General features: G+C 44.8%; 1 protein-coding gene across 4 annotated transcripts in view; it reads right to left on the bottom strand.

The window, feature by feature from the left end:
- NDRG2 (NDRG family member 2) overlaps window positions 1-21,233 on the bottom strand; it is a 402,510-nt gene that overhangs the window by 48,362 nt on the left and 332,915 nt on the right. Inside the window, exon 1 of one of the 4 annotated variants that reach the window (XM_075319932.1) lies at window positions 9,064-9,082. The exons of the other annotated variants lie outside the window; for them this stretch is intronic. The gene's annotated coding sequence lies outside the window, so the exon portion shown is untranslated. Of the gene's footprint in view, window positions 1-9,063; window positions 9,083-21,233 lie in introns of those variants that run through there. 4 annotated transcript variants of the gene reach the window in all.

Below are 21,233 nucleotides of genomic sequence, written 5' to 3'. Positions count from 1 at the left end.
TAGCAGGTTAGTACGCCCCTGTGGGTGTGCTAACTTGCTAAGAGAGTGGAATGAGCGCAACAACGAATGCCCTTGGGACTAGTCCCTGTGCTCATTAGCATAAGATCTTTAGAAATACTTTTTCTAAAGATTTCTTTATCTATGCTACTAGATAGAGGGACAGTTAGGCAGGGATTAGCAATATGCACCCAGACGTGCTCATGGTTCTGGGTACATATTGGACCTGACAGGTTCCCTTTAACTAATACTGAATATATTCATCACTGTTAAAACTGTAAAAACCCATGTGATGGCTCAAATCAATCAATGGCCTAAGCAGTCTTGGGACACATCCTGAGGAGAGAGTTCGAGAGAGGCATGTTTGATAAATATTATTTTTAGGGTCCCATCAAATAAAGATCACCTTGCCGTGGTTGATGGGCTCTCATGAATTGGCCAATTTATGTGCCAAGTACCTTAATTTTTACAAGTATATTCCATATAGTAATGCAGTTTAACTTTCATATATTCTATGTTTGTTTATATCTTAGTGCTTATAGGGTGCTGCTGTATTCTGTTGTTTCCACATACTGAGGAGGTCAGTGATTGACCTCAGTAGCCACATGTTGGGTACTAGCTGTGACAGCAAATGCAGTTAGTGTGAAGCCCCACAAGTGCAGTGTCGGTGCATTACCTTCAGGGACTCCACTCGGCTGGATCCTGTCACTGGTAGGAAATCTTCTATTTGTCGTGACGCCACTCTCAGAATTGCGGTCAGTGGGGACCGCCACTGCAGGTTAAGGGACGCCTGGGGCTGATGGTGAGTGCAGTTAGTTGGAATAGCCTCCTGAGAGTGAGGCAAGCCCCAGGGCCCTGTGTAGGTGCGTAGAACCACAAGGCGCAGAATAACTCCACACAGGCAGAATGTCTTTCAGGGTTTTTACTCACTTCAGGTGGCAGGGTGAGTAACCCGGGCGTAGCTGGGATGAACCAGGCTGGAACCAGGTATCCTTCAGGCTGACTTCTGATGGTGACTACCAACTCGCCTTCCTTAGCCCTTGGTGGTTTGGGGTAACCCCGACTTTTAGTCCCTATGGGGGTCACCCAGGGAAGTTGCTGAAGCCTCTCTCCCCTTCGTTTGCCGTATGCTTGTTGCCTGGGCCAGATCACTCCAGCTTCTTGCCTCCTGTGAACTGTGGGCCCTAACTGTGGCTACGTGGCTGCGGCTTTTAGTTGTTGTGGTGTGGGCTTTGAGGGCCCCACACCGGCAGGTTTAGCAGAGAAAGGTGGATCTATCCCCGCTCCGGGATCTGCCGCCCGTTTGGGCCTGGTTCTCCCTAGCAGTCTCCTTACTTCCCACTCTGTGCTCTCTCTCTAGCTGGAGATGGGTTTCGGGTAGCACTCCTAGGTGACCGTTCTCCCCCGTCGGTAGCCACTGCGCGGACGCTGTCAGACTACAGCAGCCCACGGGATCTGCTCCTCACTCGAGCTCCCTGGACTCTGCACTGAACCGGCTCACATCTGGGACCTTCACTGCTGCTCCTGTCAGAGCCTCACTTTCCTGCTCCTCACTCCTCCACACTCTGCTGCAGACTCTTTACTCCTCCTTCTCTTTTCCCTTTTGTGCCTGCCTACGCCACCTAGCAACCAGGCTCTCTTACCACACCCCTTGAGAGGAGATGGAGGCTTTTGGCCCCCTCCACTATTCCAGTGGAGGTGAAGGCTTTTCCCCCTCCTGGGATCCCCAGGGGTCCTCTCATAGGTACATGTGTGAGACCTGATCACCATGCGCCTGTGTAGTCACACCTCGGTCAGCCTTCTGGATTACCTGTATTGTACTGTCCCCAGCATGGGTGCAGTACTCAGTGGTGCCTGACCAGGTCAGGGGCGCCACATTAGTATATCAGTGAAGAGCATTGAGGATGCAGCCATAGAAAATAGAGAGCCTATCTGTGGCTTTTAACATAATTTGCTAGACCCCTTTAAAAGGGGGTATCCAGCACCTTTTAGGCTGGGGCCAAACGGGGCACTACTGAGATGCTCGCATGAGACCCGGCTCGTGCTGGCAGCACAGCAGGAGCCGAGTGTCATACGAGTGTGCCTGCATCTGAGGTCCGATCCTGCGAGCAGACCTCAGCTGCGGGGGGCGGGCTGGCATGGAGGAGGGGAGGGAGGGATTTCTCTCCCTCTCTCCTCTGTAGCCGACTAATGCCATTCTCGCACTGCACTGGCAGTACACCAGTGTACCACAAGTGCAGTGCGATTTTTCTCACCCCATTCACTTGCAATGTTTTATCGCACTCCACTCGCATCGATTTTCTCGCCGTGTGGCTTAGGCCTTATTTCCAAACTAGGAGATCTGGGGCACTGTTGATGTGGCATCGTATTCTGCACCTATTCTACTAGAATAGTACAATACTTCTGTGCTTCTATAGTGGCTTCCCTAGCCATTTGCTGTCACCTTTTGATAAGTATAGAGGACCTGGCTAACCCTTTTACAAAAGTCAACCAAATACTTGTTTGGAGGACAGTTTCTGATTCCCCTATATACATGCACGCTAGGCTCAGCCGAGCGTACATATTTATTTCAATAGGGAGAGCCAGACAACTTTGGCAGTGGTTTATCTCTTTTGGAAACGGAGATCAGGTTATCAGGAAAGAGTTGTCTGGCCCTCATCCTATTCCGCCGATGAGTTCCATCTAATGTGTGTGATCCATGGTGGCCTGAGAGTAAAAACAATCCTTGAAGACATTAGCGCTTATAACAAAACCATAGTGTTCTCATACAGTATCGTGAGGAAAATCACTGCATGATGTTCTGTAGAAATAATTGAAAATAAGCTTCAAGCAGAGAATCGTCTGAACTGTCGAGCTATATTTATACCCCTGGTGGCAATGTGTTTATTTGTTGACTTCCATTTCTCTCTCTTTTGCGGCACGGTGTATGGCTTTTACACTTAAAAAGGAACCTGCAATCAGATTTCACTCTTCTAAATCATTCCCACTGCACTTTTGAAGTTTGGAAATGTCTTCTCAACCTCATAGCTCTTCGCGCCTTTGATGTGGATGACATGCTGCTTATAATTTCCATTGCAAAGCATAGGATAAATATTGTAGGGGAGTCAACTTTGAATGGCAAGAGCGCAAGAAAGAAGAAAGTTAAAGGGGTAGTAGAGGACGTAATATTGATGACCTATTATTGGTAAAATGACATCAACATAATATCGGTGGTGGTCCGATCATCCGTTATTATCTGGATGTAAACAGTGAACTGAAATGAACAGCACAGCTCCGTACACTGCCAAGGATTGAACCGCCAGCAGCTGCTATTCAATAAATGGAACTGTGCTGTTCAGCGTTAACATCCGGCCACTATCGAAGCTAAAAACAGCGGATTCTGACACCTCCCCCCCCAATCGGATATTGATGACCATCAATATTACATGACTGGACAACCCCTTTAAATCCCCTGCCCTGCAAAGGCAAAATGGTTCTTCGCTGTGCTTTAGAGATCTTAAGTGGCGCATATATGATGTGTAGTGGATGTCCACATCAAGCAAAGGAGAGGCAGTATGAGATCAAATTTCAACAGGTGGCTGGTATGATCCGGACAGGCCCAGCGGACTGCTGTATATCTTTTAGCCTACGGGGTAGGAGTTTTACAAATTACTTTTTCTAAGGTTCTAGGCAAAGATCTACATTTAAGCTTGGAAGTGTATTTCAAACCGAAAAGTATGGTGGGCAAGGCAAGGCCAAGAAGGGTAAAAGATGGTGACAGGGGTCATTAAAATGCATGTGTTTTACACTATAGTGTAATAATATAATGTAATTTAATTCCTTATATGCAGGTCTTGAGGTGGAAGATAAAGGTAACCTATAGATATAGTGGTTATGTGCAAGTAAATAGCTTTTAAATCATGTTTGGCTGTCGTACTGGAACAGCAGCTACAGGGAGAAAATTAACTTCTATTCCCCCTGTAGCCACTCACTTCCAGTCCTTGGGGTGGTGATGGGGGCTGTTAGGCTACATGCGCACGCTGCTTTTTTTGCTGCTTTTTTGCTGCTTTTTTGGCTGCAGTTTTGTCAGCAGATCTTTCTGACATTTGACTTCCCAGCAAAGTCTATGAGAAGTCAGATTTGTCATGCGCACTTTGCAGTTTATTTGTCAGCGTTTTTTTTGTCAAAAGTTTGTGACAAAAAAAATGTAGCATGTTCATTCTTCCTGCGTTTTTGTCAACATTTGTCACCCATTGAAATCAATGAGGGCATCAAGAAAGCAGGAAAGATGCATGCTAATCACAAGTGGTGCATTTTACCTGCCTTTTACCTGCGTTTTTGGTACCAAAAACGCAGGTGATTTGTCAGGAAGTGAGGTAACACACAAGTGGTCCCATCCCGTCCTCCACGTGTTCCCGTCCCGTCCCATCCCGTCCTCCACGTGTTCCCCGAAGTACCGCTGTCCCCAGCTCAATGTTTTCAGCTGCCAATGTCCATCTCCCTCTCGCTGCCGCTGCTGATAGTCCCGTCCTCCACATCATCTCCCCTGTGCGTGCACGCTGGGGACAGCGGTACTTCGGGGAACACGTGGAGGACGGGACTATCAGCGGCGGCGGCGAGAGGGGGATGGACATTGGCAGCTGAAAACATTGATTTTTCCCTCTCGCTGCCGCCGCCGCTGATAGTCCCGTCCTTCACGTGTTCCCCGAAGTACCGCTGTCCCCAGCGTGCACGCACAGGGGAGATGATGTGGAGGACGGGACTATCAGCGGCGGCGGCAGCGAGAGGGAAAAATCAATGTTTTCAGCTGCCAATGTCCATCCCCCTCTCGCTGCCGCCGCTGATAGTCCCGTCCTCCACGTGTTCCCCAAAGTACCGCTGCCCCCAGCGTGCATGCACAGGGGAGATGATGGACCCCTCTCGCTGCCACCGCCGCCGCTGATAGTCCCCTCCTGCACGCTCCTGTCAGCTCCACGCAGTAGCGCGATCAGCTGAGCGGTCACTGAGGTTACTCGCGGCCACCGCTGGATTCAGCGGTGGCCGCGGGTAACCTCAGTGACAGCTCATCTGATCGCGCGGCTCTCTTCAGTTGCTGCGTGGAGCTGACCGCAGCGGCGGTGTCTGCTGCTTCTCCGGTCACCTCCATGCAGCAGAGCTGGAAGCGACGCTGGACCATCCTGGATTACGCCGGACATGGAGGGCTTTGTTGGGCTTATTAAAATGGGAGAACGAGGGAATTTGTTAGTGTTTTTTATTTCTAATAAAGGATTTTTTCAGGTGGGTGTTTATTTACTGTAACTTACAGATTAATCATGGAAGGTATCTCGGGGAGACGCGTGACATGATTAATCTATGTCTTATTGGCAGCTATGGGCTGCCAATAACTCCTTATTACCCCAATTTGCCAACGCACCAGGGCAAATCAGGAAGAGCCGGGTACTGTCCCAGAACAGCCGCATCTAATGGATGCGGCCATTCTGGGCGGCTGCTGACTGATATTGTTAGGCTGGGGGGCTCCCCATAACGTGGGGCTCCCCATCCTGAGAATACCAGCCTTCAGCCGTATGGCTTTATCTGGCTGGCATTAAAATTGGGGGGGACCGCACGCCAGTTTTTTTTAATTATTTATTTATTTCTACATTTTTTTTGTCAATTCAACAAGCTTTATGGGCTTGTTTGAACTGAAAAATACATGAAACAATTGTTGACAAAACTGCAGCCAAAAACGCACCAAAAAAGCACCTACATTTTTTGTGACATTTCCAGGCTCTCTCTGACAAGCTGCAGTTTTGGCTGCAGTTTGTGAACACGAAAAAGAAGCAGCGTGTGCATGTAGCCTTACAGTCACTGCGCTATAATCACTCCTCAATACATTGACTGGCAGCCTGCTCTACAGCAGTGTGGGTGTTAATTTTTCTTTTTGCAGCTGTCTACACCAAACTATGCAATACAAATCATCTCTATTCCTTTTTTTGGGGGCTTTTCCCCAATTATTTATTATATCTGAAAGTAAAGTCACATTTCGCAAGGCAACATGCTCCCTTTAAAGTTACTAATATAAAGTGGCTACAAGGTCAAGGAAAAATACTTGAGAAGTGAAGACATGTGGCCGTTTCACCTTGTTGACTGGGTACAGAGCAGGGCCAAGCCTGCGGAAATACTTTCAAGATATCAATTAGATCCAGAACAGCAGAAATATCAATCATACTCCTGAAAACGGACAAGCCCCAGCTTTCTCTCACCTAGCAACCACCCTTTTCTCTTTGCCCACCCACAGTCCGTTCTATCAAGGACTACAAAACACTGCCTCTGACACAACTGTTTGCTTCCTGCCAGCCTGGCATTTAACACCATGTACAAACAGAGCTGTGGGAGAACTGGCACAGAATATTAAAGAGGAACGCTGTCCTGAATGAACCATGTTAATTGTCGTCAAAACTGAAAATTTCCAAAGCCATCAAGATCCACACGGTCAGCAAATATGTAAAAGGGACTAGAAAAAAAAGATGTGGTACAGGATACATTTTTTGGAATCCTTCACACAGCCCTCATCTCCAGAACAGAAGAGTTCAGAGCTATTTTCATAGGCAAGAGTAGTATATGATACAGGCCAACACCGACAGCAAAGACCCCGTGCAAGAATTGTGCCTGGGCTCACAACACTTAGAATGGCTATTATAATGTTTATGTTCATAGCCTGGTGCTACTGAAAAAATAATGAAAGCCCAGGTACTCATCCTCTTGGGGCCCAGCACCGTCTCTCCGCTGCTCTGGTCTTTGTTGACAGGCTGCAGCGGTGACATCATGGCTACAGGGCAATTTGCATGCTGTAGCCAATGTCTCAGTGGTCACGCACAAGCTGCTGGGTCCAGTGATTAGCCGTGACGTCACTGCTACAGCCGGACAACAGACCATTGCAGCAGCATAGAGCCGAAACCCTGATTTTAGTATTATTCCCTATTGCGAACCTATGGGCATAAAATGAAAAAAGTAAAATAAAGTGGAAAACCCCTTTAAGTAATATTTCATACTACGAAAACATGTAGAACACACAACAGGGAATCACAGAGCACATATTAGAAGCATTGTGCACATGTCAGACACATGACAAGCACAGCTCACACATTACACACGTCATATACTGTATATGCACACATGACAAGCACAGCTCACACATTACACACGTCATATACTGTATATGCACACATGACAAGCACAGCTCACACATTACACACGTCATATACTGTATATGCACACATGACAAGCACAGCTCACACGTCATATACTGTATATGCACACATGACACAAGCACAGCTCACACATTACACGTCATATACTGTATATGCACACATGACACAAGCACAGCTCACACATTACACACGTCATATACTGTATATGCACACATGACAAGCACAGCTCACACATTACACACGTCATATACTGTATATGCACACATGACACAAGCACAGCTCACACATTACACACGTCATATACTGTATATGCACACATGACACAAGCACAGCTCACACATTACACACGTCATATACTGTATATGCACACATGACAAGCACAGCTCACACATTACACACGTCATATACTGTATATGCACACATGACAAGCACAGCTCACACATTACACACGTCATATACTGTATATGCACACATGACACAAGCACAGCTCACACATTACACACGTCATATACTGTATATGCACACATGACAAGCACAGCTCACACATTACACACGTCATATACTGTATATGCACACATGACAAGCACAGCTCACACATTACACACGTCATATACTGTATATGCACACATGACAAGCACAGCTCACACATTACACACGTCATATACTGTATATGCACACATGACACAAGCACAGCTCACACATTACACACGTCATATACTGTATATGCACACATGACAAGCACAGCTCACACATTACACACGTCATATACTGTATATGCACACATGACAAGCACAGCTCACACATTACACACGTCATATACTATATATGCACACATGACACAAGCACAGCTCACACATTACACATCATATATATGCACACATGACACACGTCATATACTATATATGCACACATGACAAGCACAGCTCACACATTACACACGTCATATACTGTATATGCACACACGACACAAGCACAGCTCACACATTACACACGTCATATACTGTATATGCACACATGACAAGCACAGCTCACACATTACACACGTCATATACTGTATATGCACACATGACACAAGCACAGCTCACACATTACACACGTCATATACTGTATATGCACACATGACACAAGCACAGCTCACACATTACACACGTCATATACTATATATGCACACATGACACAAGCACAGCTCACACATTACACACGTCATATACTGTATATGCACACATGACAAGCACAGCTCACACATTACACACGTCATATACTATATATGCACACATGACACAAGCACAGCTCACACATTACACATCATATATATGCACACATGACACACGTCATATACTATATATGCACACATGACAAGCACAGCTCACACATTACACACGTCATATACTGTATATGCACACACGACACAAGCACAGCTCACACATTACACACGTCATATACTGTATATGCACACATGACAAGCACAGCTCACACATTACACACGTCATATACTGTATATGCACACATGACACAAGCACAGCTCACACATTACACACGTCATATACTGTATATGCACACATGACACAAGCACAGCTCACACATTACACACGTCATATACTGTATATGCACACATGACAAGTACAGCTCACACATTACACACGTCATATACTGCATATGCACACATGACACAAGCACAGCTCACACATTACACACGTCATATACTATATATGCACACATGACACAAGCACAGCTCACACATTACACATCATATATATGCACACATGACACAAGCACAGCTCGCACATTAAATACACACCAGACAAGCAAAAACACTTGCACAGCATGTCCATAATTATCACTGCACGATCCACATTAGAAAACATGAGTCGCACTGTTAGGGAACACTGTCACTTACCACTTCCAAGCCTGATCTATTCTCCAAGCACTATTCTGGAGTTGGAAAGCATTGCCCAATAGATAGACCCACCCACAAGCCCTGCTAGTCTCTGCCCACTGGGGACATCCCATTCTACCAAGCTGCAGGCTGCAGCCCCCTGTAAACGTCCCAGGGCCATACATTATATAGCATACTGTTCAGGAAGCCTGTACAGCTGCACCATATGCCCAGGTTATGTTTCCACCCCTCGTAAACAGGACTGTGGAGCAGGTAGAGACCACCTTTGGTGCTCCAAGCATGGTTTGGTATCTCAGCCTCCCACATACACTCAGCATGGTCCCAATCCATGTCTGGCAGCAGCTTACTTCCATCCCTTATACACATGCATGCTCAGGCGAGTCCTGACCTGTGAGATGTGGCAAGTTTGCTTTTGCATTCCTTAATAAAAAATAAACAATTCTGTTTTGTTTGCTTTTTTTTTAATAACTTTTCATTGTGCCATTACTTTGTAATTTCTCATAATAATGTATATATTAATAGACAATTGGGTGTTACCTTTCACTTTGTCAGAGATGTGACCATAAACAGTCTTGGACTGTGAGCCCTGATTGGCCAGTGTCAGAGTGCACAGACACCCCCCCAGCTAGGAACACCCAGTTGTCAATTTAGCCCTACCTTTCTAGGAGGAATACACAGTTATAAGAGGTTACAGGACTGTGATATTATGAGGAATACAAGTGGTAAAGCAGACAGGAGAAGGGACCCAACAGGTCCTCCTTAAAGGGATACAGTTTGGTTTCCGATTTCTGCCTGTCATATAAAATTCTGACGTTTCTCCTTAGTTACTAATTAGCAACATCTATCTATATATATAATTGCCTTATTCTGTCTGTCTGTCTGTCTGTCATGCTCCAAAATTGTGTCCTTACGGTGACACTAAGTGTCCTTACGGTGACACAAAGCTGATTGGCCGCTGGGCTCGCCATGGCCCCGCCCCCCCGCACGGATTGGCCGCTCGCCTTGCCTCGGCTCCTCCCCCGCATGGATTGGCCGCTCGCCTCGGATCCGACCCCCCCGCACGGATTGGCCGCCACTCAGACTCAGACTCAGACTCAGACTCAGACTCAGACTCAGACTCTCACTCAGACTCAGACTCAGACTCACACTCACACGCACACTCAGACTCACACGCACACTCAACGCAGCAGACACACAACACCCAACAGACAAACACCGCGGCACACACAAATATACGCACATACCGCACAACACACACATTGCACAAAACATACCTCCCCCCAAAACAAACACACACACCCACACAAACCGCGCAACACACATACACAACGATACAGACACACAGCGCTCCACAAATAACGACACACAACGCAACACACAAACAACACCGCTCTCACCCCCCGCTACACCCAGACAACACCCAGAACATGTACAGCCCCTACACAAACACTTGGTAACTACACACAACATCTATATATATATATATATATATATATATATATATATATATATATATATATATATATATATAATATATATATCTAACAAAAATCATACATTAACTACACAATACGTAAATTCTAGAATACCCGATGCGTAGAATCGGGCCACCTTCTAGTATATATATAATTGCCTTATTCTGTCTGTCTGTCTGTCTGGATCCAAAATTGTGTCCTTACACACAAAGCTGATTGGCCGCTGGGCTCGCCATGGCCCCGCCCCCCCACACGGATTGGCCTCTCACCCCGACTCTCTGCAGGCCCCGCCCCCCTCACGCAATGCACGCTCGCTCTGGCCCAACTGACACGAAGCTCCGACTCCCAGGTGAGTACACACACACACATGGGGGGGTGCGCAGCATGGGGGATGGAGCACGTTTGGGAGTGCGCAGCATGGCGGATGGACCACGTTTGGGAGTGCGCAGCATGGCGGATGGAGCAGGTTTGGGAGTGCGCAGCATGGCGGATGGAGCACGTTTGGGAGTGCGCAGTATGGCGGATGGAGCACGTTTGGGAGTGCGCAGCATGGCGGATGGAGCACGATGGGGGGTGCACAGCATGGGGGATGGAGCACGATGGGAGCTGCACACTTCCCCCCAACACACACACACAACACACCACACACACTGGGAAACACAAACACCGCCGTACACAGACACCCACACACACAGACAACGCTGCACACACACAACACCCAACACACAGACATCGCGGCATACATAAATATACGCACATACCACGCAACACACACACATTGCACAAAACATACCTCCCCCCAAAACACACCACACCCACACAAACTGCGCAACACACACAACGCTACAGACACACAGCGCTCCACAAACAACGCAACACACATACAACACCGCTCTCACCCCCCGTCACACCCAGACAACACCCAGAACATGTACAGCGCCCTACACAAACACTTGGTAACTACACACAACAACACATATATATATATATAACAAAAATCATACATTAACTACACAATACGGAAATTCTAGAATACCCGATGCGTAGAATCGGGCCACCTTCTAGTATCATAATAATCATTTAAAATGTGGCAATTTGTTGCTACAAAGCAAGAGACAAACAACAGAATTTGAGAGCTGCACTTTCTAAGCGCCCCCGTCCTTGTTTTTCACATTGGCCGCAGGAAGACTTCTAATCAAATCTTTGTGGAATCAATTATGTATCTTTCCCAGCCGAATAAATGATCTCATAGCCGCATTTGCCGGTCAGTGCAATTACATTTTTTTGTATTTTTTTTTATTAACCAAATGTTTCATGCAAAGTAACGTCTTGTTACAAAGAAAATCAAGATGCACAACTCTAATGATGTCTGCAGGGCCCGACGTATTATCATTGGCTTCTATGGGCGGTGAGCTGACGTCACGCGTGTGCCCACATTGGCGAGCCCTTGTCTGTGCTGTATCGGAGGATGGGAGCGGATTAGATACAATATAACTGTGTGCCCATACAATTCCATACATCTGCCATTGAACTCTATTTAAAATAACAGTATGGAGGTAAAATATTACAAACTGGTGAAATTCTAAGACTTTTCTACCTATTGGCTAACATTACAAATATATCTTTTTGCTGTATTATTTTATTATTATTTATTAATATTTATATAATATTAATATGATGTATAAGGAAATATACACTACATACACTATATGCACTAAGGACCAGGGGGCATTCACTGCAAGTAGAAGAAAAGCGATTGCGGCAACTAAATAGGAAAGGGTTCTTTACAGTCAGGGTAGTTAGACTGTGGAATGCCCTACCACAAGATGTAGGAATGGCAGATACTATAACAGCTTTTGAAAAAGGGCTGGATGATTTCCTCAGTACACACAACATTGTTGGTTATAAGTGACTAAGGGCCGCTTTACACGCTACGGGTCACGGAATTTGTGACGCACATCCGGCCACGTTAGCCATGTCGTTGCCTGTGACACCTATGAGCGATTTTGAATCGTTGCAAAAACGTTCAAAATCGGTCATCGGTGACACGGGGGTCCATTCCCAATTATCGTTGCAGCTGCAGGTACGATGTTGTTCGTCATTCCTGCGGCAGCACACATCGCTATGTGTGACACCGCAAGAACGAGGAACCTCTCCTTACCTGCGGCCGCCGGCAATGAGGAAGGAAGGTGGGCGGGATGTTACGTCCCACTCATCTCCGCCCCTCTGCTTCTATTGGACGGCCGCTTAGTGACGTCGCGGTGACGCCGAACGCACCTCCCCCTTGAGGGAGGGATTGTTCGGCGGTCACAGCGACGTCGCTGAACAGGTATGTGAGTGTGACGCTGCCGTGGCGATAATGTTTGCTACGGCAGTGATCACCACATATTGGCCGTACGACGGGGGCTGGTGCTATCGCGCTCGACATCGCTAGCAATTGCTAGCGATGTCGCAGCGTGTAAAGCGGCCCTTAATGACAAAATGTATAATTGGTGGAGGAAGGCTGAACTAGATGGACCTAGGTCTTTTTTTAACCACTATGTATGATGATAATGTAGGATTTGGCTTTCTGTATACATTTGATTGTATGGAAAAAAGTTCCGGCTGTGCTTTCCAATACAAGAATGACTGCAGAATACAAGTGTAAAGCGTACATGCCTCTATAGACACATGGGCGGATACACTGACGCCAGAAATCTCTACCATCACATGGTGCTGAACGAAACTTGTGCTTCCTATGCTGGTTCATGATTTTATCAATACACAAAGTGCACACTAAAAAGCCAGTGCAACCAGTCAATTTCCAGTTTGATAACCTGATTGGTTAGTTGAAGGTAGGGGGTGATACTTTCTGTTTCACCAATTCTTCTATGTGACAATAAAACTGTTGTGTGTTGTAAACAAAATATATAAAATGGTTGTGAACTGTGAATGTCACCACGCAGTTCTAAATCAACGGAAATAATTCTAGTGCTATGAAAATGAATAAACAAGCAGAAACTATGTGATAGGAGCGCCTTATCCTGAAATCAGTAGATGTAGAGGTGTGACACACCTTAAAGCAAGGCTGCTTATTCTGCTCTATGTGCTTATGGCAGCAGAATGGGAAGCCTTCGTTTTTCACTTCTTTCCCCATGTCTTTTGGCATAATGAAATCCACAAACCAGGCAATGATATTGTTTCTCCCTTCATTTAGTCACATATGGCCTGTCATATGAACTCCCCCTTTAAATAATGGTATGTCCCAGGCAGCGGAGTTATGGCAAGGCTCCCAGGAGTTACGCAGCTTTTGCCCTTCAAATCTTGAAGGTCACAAGATCAAGCCCATGACAGCCAGAAAAGCACAGGCTGGTAGAGTGTGTACACTGGTATATATCACTGGGCAAATGTGCACATCTGTCGTGACAATATCGGAAAGAACACCCAGACACGATATGCCCGAACATTGCACAGGATTCTGCCTGCTTCTTGCTTTTTTACTATGCAGCTTGAATGTTAATTAAAGACAATCTGTTCTTTTCATGTGACGTGATTCACTCAGCTGGTCATAAACTGCAATTATATTTCCAAAGCAAAATCAATTAACGCTTCTAGAAATCCACATCTGGGCACAGTTATGTAAAAAGACACATCAAAATATTCCAATTATTGATATAGGCCACCATGCTCCTGGATAGCCGTTACGGTGAATATACACGACAGTTCTGACATTGGCAATTAAAATGAATTGCATTGGAACCTTGGTTTACGAGAACAATCTGTTCTGGCAGTGTACTTGTTAACAAAGTTACTCGTTCAGCAAAGCAAAATTTCCCGTAGGAAATAATAAAAGCTCAGACAATTAGTTCCACAACTTGTTCAATGTCCCATCATGGTCCCCTATTGTGCCATTCCACAGAGCACAAACACACAAGCACACACTATGCTCACCTTACCCTCCGTTCCCTCGCCGACCTCCTGGTTCTTGTAGTCCACAGGTATGTGTATCTAGTAACCATCGCAACGATGCAGGAGCTTCCGCTGTCAGCATCATATGCAGGAGCCGCTTGCTTCTGATTGGTCAGCGCGCTGCCTTTGTGAAGCGTTGACAGCGGAAGTTCCTCCATCCTTGCGGTGGTTACCTGATACACATCCTGTACCTGCGGACTGCAAGAACCAGGAGGCCGGCGAGGGAATGGAAGGTTAGGTGAGCATATGTGTGTGTGCGTGTTTGTGTGTGTTTGTGCGGAGTGCAAGAGCGGGTCAGAGCGCGGTGAAAGTACGGAACCGGAAGTGTGTGCGGTATTTGCTTGTACAGCAAAGCATTGCTCGTAAACTGAGTTACAAATTTACAGCAAAGCATTGCTCGTATAGCAAATACTCGCACACCAAGTTACTCATAAACCGAGGTTCCGCTGTATCTAAAAAAAAAAAAAAGTAAATCCATGATGATTTCACCCACCGTATCCTTCTACTAACATCACTAATGTTATAGTTTGAACTATAAAACCATGAAGTGTCATTTTTATTTTATACTTCAGATCATGTGGCTTACATTATATAAATGAAAATTAGAGTAAGACCCGCATACTGGTATTACAAACCGGCGTAGAATCACATGTCCAACACACACGGTGTAAATAACAGTCAGGATACAGTCACATACGGCAGATTTGCTGTAGCATGTATGTGGGACTAGGCAGCTACGGCTAAGATTTCTGTGCCTTTCCCATATACCTGAATATGGTTTGCACAAAATTATTCCATGCTGTAGAATATATGTACAGAATGCACATTACCATCCCCATTATACATATATGCTTCAATATTCCAGCTATTTGGCAATGACCTTTTTCACAAAAAGCAAAAATGAAACATGAATAGAATTTGCAGCCAAACCAACCCTAATCAGATCAACGGAATAGATCACACAAATATCTGCAACAAATCTGTCACGTGTGACTCTAAAGACGAAGTCAGCTGATTCATGCTGTCCAGACCATGATTACAGCCAGGTACATTTCTCTTTGAGACGCTCAGGCGTTTTAGAGAAAATACAATATATCACAAAAATTATTACATCCCTCACATTTTTGTACATATTTTATTAAATCTTTTCATGGAACAACACTGAAGATACACTGACAAGCAAAAGGGTAACAATGTTTTGAACTTTTGACTTTACGGACCTATATCTCACCATCCACTACAGCTTTGAGCGTTAGACTATCTTCATTTTATAGACAATTATTTAGCTATCTGATAAAAAATTTGACTTGCAACTATTTAGCATATGATTAGTTATGCAGATTATTGTCATGTCACTGCATTGATCCTAAATATTACATTTTATTATTTTGCTAGTATTTTGTAAATCCGCCTTCGGATTTCAACACTGCCTGAATCATTCTGGGTATGCTCTCAATCAGATTCAAGCCTGTCTGATCCTATGTCTCTTCTACATATTCCCAATGTTGGCGCATACTGGTCAACTCACTTGAGTTTGTATACAGCTTATTCTTCAACTTTACCTACAACTGTTCGATTGGGTTGAGATCTGGGGACTGCGGGGGACAATTTCTTTGACAATCTCGACGTATGCTTTGGGTCGTTGTCCTGCTGGAACACTATGTCGTCCTTTTCATACCCATAGTACCAGAGTCTAAGAAGCACAGTAGCTCATCTTGTAGGATACTTACATATAGCTCAGCATTGAGCCCACCATTAATCCTGGTCAAGTAACCAACACCTTTGGCTGTGAAACAACTCCATATCATCAGGCTTCCTCCACCGAACTTGACAGTTCCTTCAATTTCTTGATTTGTTAGCCCCCTTTTCCCTGGTTTCTTTCAGACCCATTTGCACCTGAGTCTAGTCGATTGACTTTCATCTTATTGCTTTAATCTTCCACTTTTGACCTGTAATACTTTTTTGTAAACTTCATCAGACGTGTCTTATGATGATATTGATGTTAAGGATTCTTCATCGGGCAGCACGGTGGCTCAGTGGTTAGCACTGCAGTCTTGCAAAACTGGGGTCCTGGGTTCAAATCCCACCAAGGACAACATCTGCAAGGAGTTTTTATGTTCTCCCCGTGTTTGCGTGGGTTTCCTCCGGGTACTCCGGTGTCCTCCCACACTCCAAAGAAAGATCCCTATCCCTAATTTAGATTGTGAGCCCCAATGGGGATAGTGTTGCCAATGTATGTAAAGTGCTGTGAAATTAATGGCGCTATATAAGTGAATAAATATTATTATAATTCATCTTTTTTTTTAAGCCACCATTCCAGACTTGAGTAATGTACGTGGACAGACTTTATTTTGTTTTCTTCCAACTGAGACCGGTGAGAGACCACCATTGATGAGCTGGATGATGCGATTCCTCTTTTATTGGGAAATTGTCATCTAGGCTGCTCCTCAATTCAAACCAGTGATCTTTCACTTGGGAATCAACCAAAAAACACAATGAACTACTAGGGAATATGAGAAACGATTGTAATTTTTTAGTATACAGGAAGAAAAAAGATTTTTCCACCACCAGGAGCAAAACAGTAACAATGCTGGGGCATGACAAGAATCTGCATAACTAATCATATGCTAGTCAAATTTAAGCTGGAAGTCAAATTTATGTATGATATAGCCACAATGATTGTCTATAAAATGAAGGTCGTCTCACAACCAAAGCTGTAGTGGATGGGGAGATATGGAGCCTCAAAGTCAAAAATTCAAAGTGTTACCCTTTTGCTTGTCAGTGTATGACACTTTGATACAATGTAAAGTAGTCAGTGTACAGCTTGTATAACAGTGTAAATTTGGTGTGCCCTTAAAATAACTCAACACACAGCCATTAATGTCAAACCTGCTCACAATAAAAGTGAGTACATACCTAAGTGAAAATTGCCAAATTGTGCCCAAATATTTTGTGTGGCCAGCATTATTTTCAATCACTGCCTTAGCTCGCTTGGACATGGAGTTTCAAAGGTTGCCACTGCAATCCTTTTCCATCCTCCATGATGACATCACGGAGCTGGTGGATGTTAGAGACCTTGCGCTCTCCACCTTCCGTTTGAGGATGCCCCACACATGTTCAATAGGGTTTAGGTCTGGAGACATGCATCTTTAACCTCAGTTTATTTAGCAAAGCAGTGGTCGTGTTGGAGGTGTATTTGGAGTCGTTATATTGCCTAGAGGCCCAGTTTCCGAAGAGTGGGAATCATGCTCACACCTTGTAACACTAAGGAGTCACATGACACTAGGGAGGGAAAATGGCTAAGTGGACACAATTTGGCCATTTTCACCTAGCGGTGTACTCACTTTTGTTGTCAACAGTTGGTATTAATAGCTGTGTGCTGAGTTATTTATAGGGCACCAAATTTACACTGTTATACAAGCTGTACACTGACTACTTTATATTGTATCAAAGTGTCATATCTTCAGTGTTGTCCCATGAAGAGATATAAAATTATTTACAAAAATGTGAGGGGTGTACTCACTTATGTGGTATACTGTATAGTTAGCAGATTTGGTTTGGGTCCAGCGCCAGAGATTAGGCTACTCAAGTGCCACCTCTGGCCTACTTCTTCCAATGTGAGAGACTTATCAATCACCTCGAGAAACACTGGAAAAAGCCGGCCAGGGGCAGTGCCAGACTAGTCCCGTCTCTGTCAATAGTGCCCAACCAGATTTTCTAATTATATTTTTCCTGAAAGGTTGGAAGGTTTCCGGAAAATATATATTACTAGGTACCTTTCCAAATGAGAGGTGATAAGATACTGTGGTCTGAAAAATGGAAGAACAGTTCTCACAGAAGTGGAAAAAGCTGTGACATCTACAGGTGACAATTTGCTATCTGAATGAAGTTTAACAGGTCTGATCGTGGTACGTGACTATTCCAACCAGTTCTAGTCCAAGCCAGAATATACGTGAACCTAAACCAAATCTACTTAGTCATGTAGGCTGAAATGACAAGAAATGTGTACATATGGTGGCCCATCAAGAGAAGTACATGTAAAACATTAAGAAATCTCCTCAAAAAAGGCAATGATAACTCTCTTCAGAGACTTCACATTTAACAGTGACATAAAGGTACAGTTGAATGTTTTACTACAATCCCAATTCCCCCCTAAAAGTTAAGATGCTGTGTAAAATGTATTAAAAAACAAGTGATTTGTAAAAATCTCTTATAAACATATTTTATTTATAGTAGAACATGGAACACATATCAGGTAAAAGTTAGACATTTTTACATTTCATTTGGAAAAAAAAAAAACGATTTTGAAATTAATGACAACACAACATGTCAAAGAAATTAAGTAACAAAAAAGCTGAAAAAGGCCAGAGTCACACTTGCGAGAGACTCGTGCGAGTCTCGCATTGCATCACCCGGCACGGCCGCACACTCTCCTGACAGGAGCGGGTTGCTTGCATGTATTTCTATGCAGCTGAGACGCTCCCGTCCGGAGGGTGGCAGGCCATGCCGGGTGATGTGATGCGAGTCTCTCGCAAGTGTGACTCCGGCCACAGTAAGTGGTACTAATAGTAAATAGCTGTAGGGGCAATTTTCAACGGAGACACATGACTGTATAAGAAAAAGGCTTTTAGAAAGGCAGTCTCAAAAAAGCAAACATGGTCAGAGGTACACCAATTTGTGAACAAATATGTCTAAAAATTGTGGAATAATTCCAGAAAAATATTCCTCAAGTAAAATTGTAAAAAAATTAAATATCCCACCATCTAAAGTATATAATATCACCAAAAGATTTAGAGATTGTGGAGAAATCCATGCTCACAAGGGGCAAGGCCGATTGTCAATATTGAATAATCGCGATCTATGGGCCCTTATGCAGCACTGCATTAAAAACAGACATGATATGGTCATGCAAATCCCTGCATGGGCTCAGGAATACTTCCAGAAATCATGAACACAGTTCACTGCATCTTACAAATAAAAATATTAAGCTCTATCACAGAGGTCCCCAACTCCAGTCCTCAAGGCCCACCAACAGTGCAGGTTTTTGGGATTTCCTTAGTATTGCACAGGTGTTAATGTAATTACCTGCCCAGGTGCTGGTTCCAACAGCAGTGCAATGCTAAGGAAATCCTGAAAACATGCACTGTTGGTGGGCCTTGAGGACTGGAGTTGGGGAACCCTGCTCTATCATACAAAGAAGATACCATATATCAACACAATCCAGAATCGCTGCAGTCTTCCAAGGGTTAAAGCTCATTTCAAATGGATCTGAGGCAAAATGGAAAACTGTTCTGTGGTCAGATTAATAAAAATTTGAATTTTTTAATGAAAATCATGGACACCGTATCAGACAAATTCAAGAAGAGAGGGACCATACAGCTTATTATCAGCTGAATATCCGCACACTGTGCCAAAGCCTGCAGCCCTGATGGCATGGGGTGGTGTTGATGGCATGGGCAGCTAAGACAATGCAAAGCCACGTACATACTAAAGCCATCACACCAGCATGTGGAGTGTTCGGATGATAAACTGGCCACCGGCAGTCCAGACCTTTCTCCAATATAAAACACTTGGTGCATTATGAAAAAGAAAAACCCAGCAAAGAAGAGCCAGGACTGTTGAGCAGCTAGAATCCTGCACCAGACAAGAATGGGACAACACTACTCTCCCAAACTCCACCAACTGGTCTCCTCACTTCCCAGACTGTTGGACAAAGAAGAGGGGATGGCACACAATGGTAGACATGGAAAAGTGTCTAACTTTCACATTCTGTTCTATGTTCTGCTGTGAATAAAATCCAAATTCTTGCATTCTTTTCTTTACATTTTACTCAGCATCCTAAAGTTTTTGGAATTGGGTTTGCATAATAAAACAACAGATAAAGAGATTGTCCCAAGAATAAAGTTCCTTTTTTGATCAATAGATATTGGAGTTAAGGGGGCTTTACACGCTACGATATCGTTAATGTTTTATCGTCAGGGTCACGTTGTTTGTGACGCACATCCGGCGTCATTAACGATATCGCAGCGTGTGACATTTATGTGCGACCTAAAACGATCGCAAAAGCGGCCAAAATCGTTTGCCGCGGAGAGCTCGTCCTAAAACAAAAAAATCGTTTATCTCTCATTAGCGATGTTGTTCCTCGTTCCTGCGGCAGCACACATCGCTGTGTGTGACACCGCAGGAGCGAGGAACTTCTCCTTACCTGCCTCCACCGGCAATGCGGAAGGAAGGAGGTGGGCGGAATGTTATGTCCCGCTCATCTCCGCCCCTCTGCTTCTATTGGACGCCTGCCGTGTGACGTCGCTGTGACGCCACACGACCCGCCCCCTTAGAAAGGAGGCAGATCGCCAGCCAGAGCGACGTTGTAGGGCAGGTAAGCCGTGTGACGGGGGAGCGCGATTTTGTGCGCGACGGGCAGCGATATGCCCGTGTCACACAAACTATGGGGGCGGGCACGCACGGTAGCGATATCGGTACCGATATCGCTACCGTGTAGAGCCCCCTTAATACTAATTTCCACAATTGGATGTGTTAACATTTTTTTCCTGTACGGAAATAATCTTATAAATGTGTCCCTGCAATGTACTGTGTAATGGCCGTGTCTGACTGTATAGAGAATAGGGTCTGATCATACCACAGCTCCTGGGCAGGGCAGAGAAGGAAGCAAAAGAGTATACAGACAGGATATCATGGGATCACAGCTGAATCTTTCTGTGAGGCAAAACATGTTTAAAAACAGGTAGG

The sequence above is a fragment of the Anomaloglossus baeobatrachus genome, chromosome 1, assembly GCF_048569485.1.
Source record: "Anomaloglossus baeobatrachus isolate aAnoBae1 chromosome 1, aAnoBae1.hap1, whole genome shotgun sequence".
Taxonomy (NCBI): Eukaryota; Metazoa; Chordata; class Amphibia; order Anura; family Aromobatidae; genus Anomaloglossus; species Anomaloglossus baeobatrachus.
Note: the sequence above shows the minus strand (reverse complement) of the source record. Positions and strands in the feature narration are given on the sequence as shown.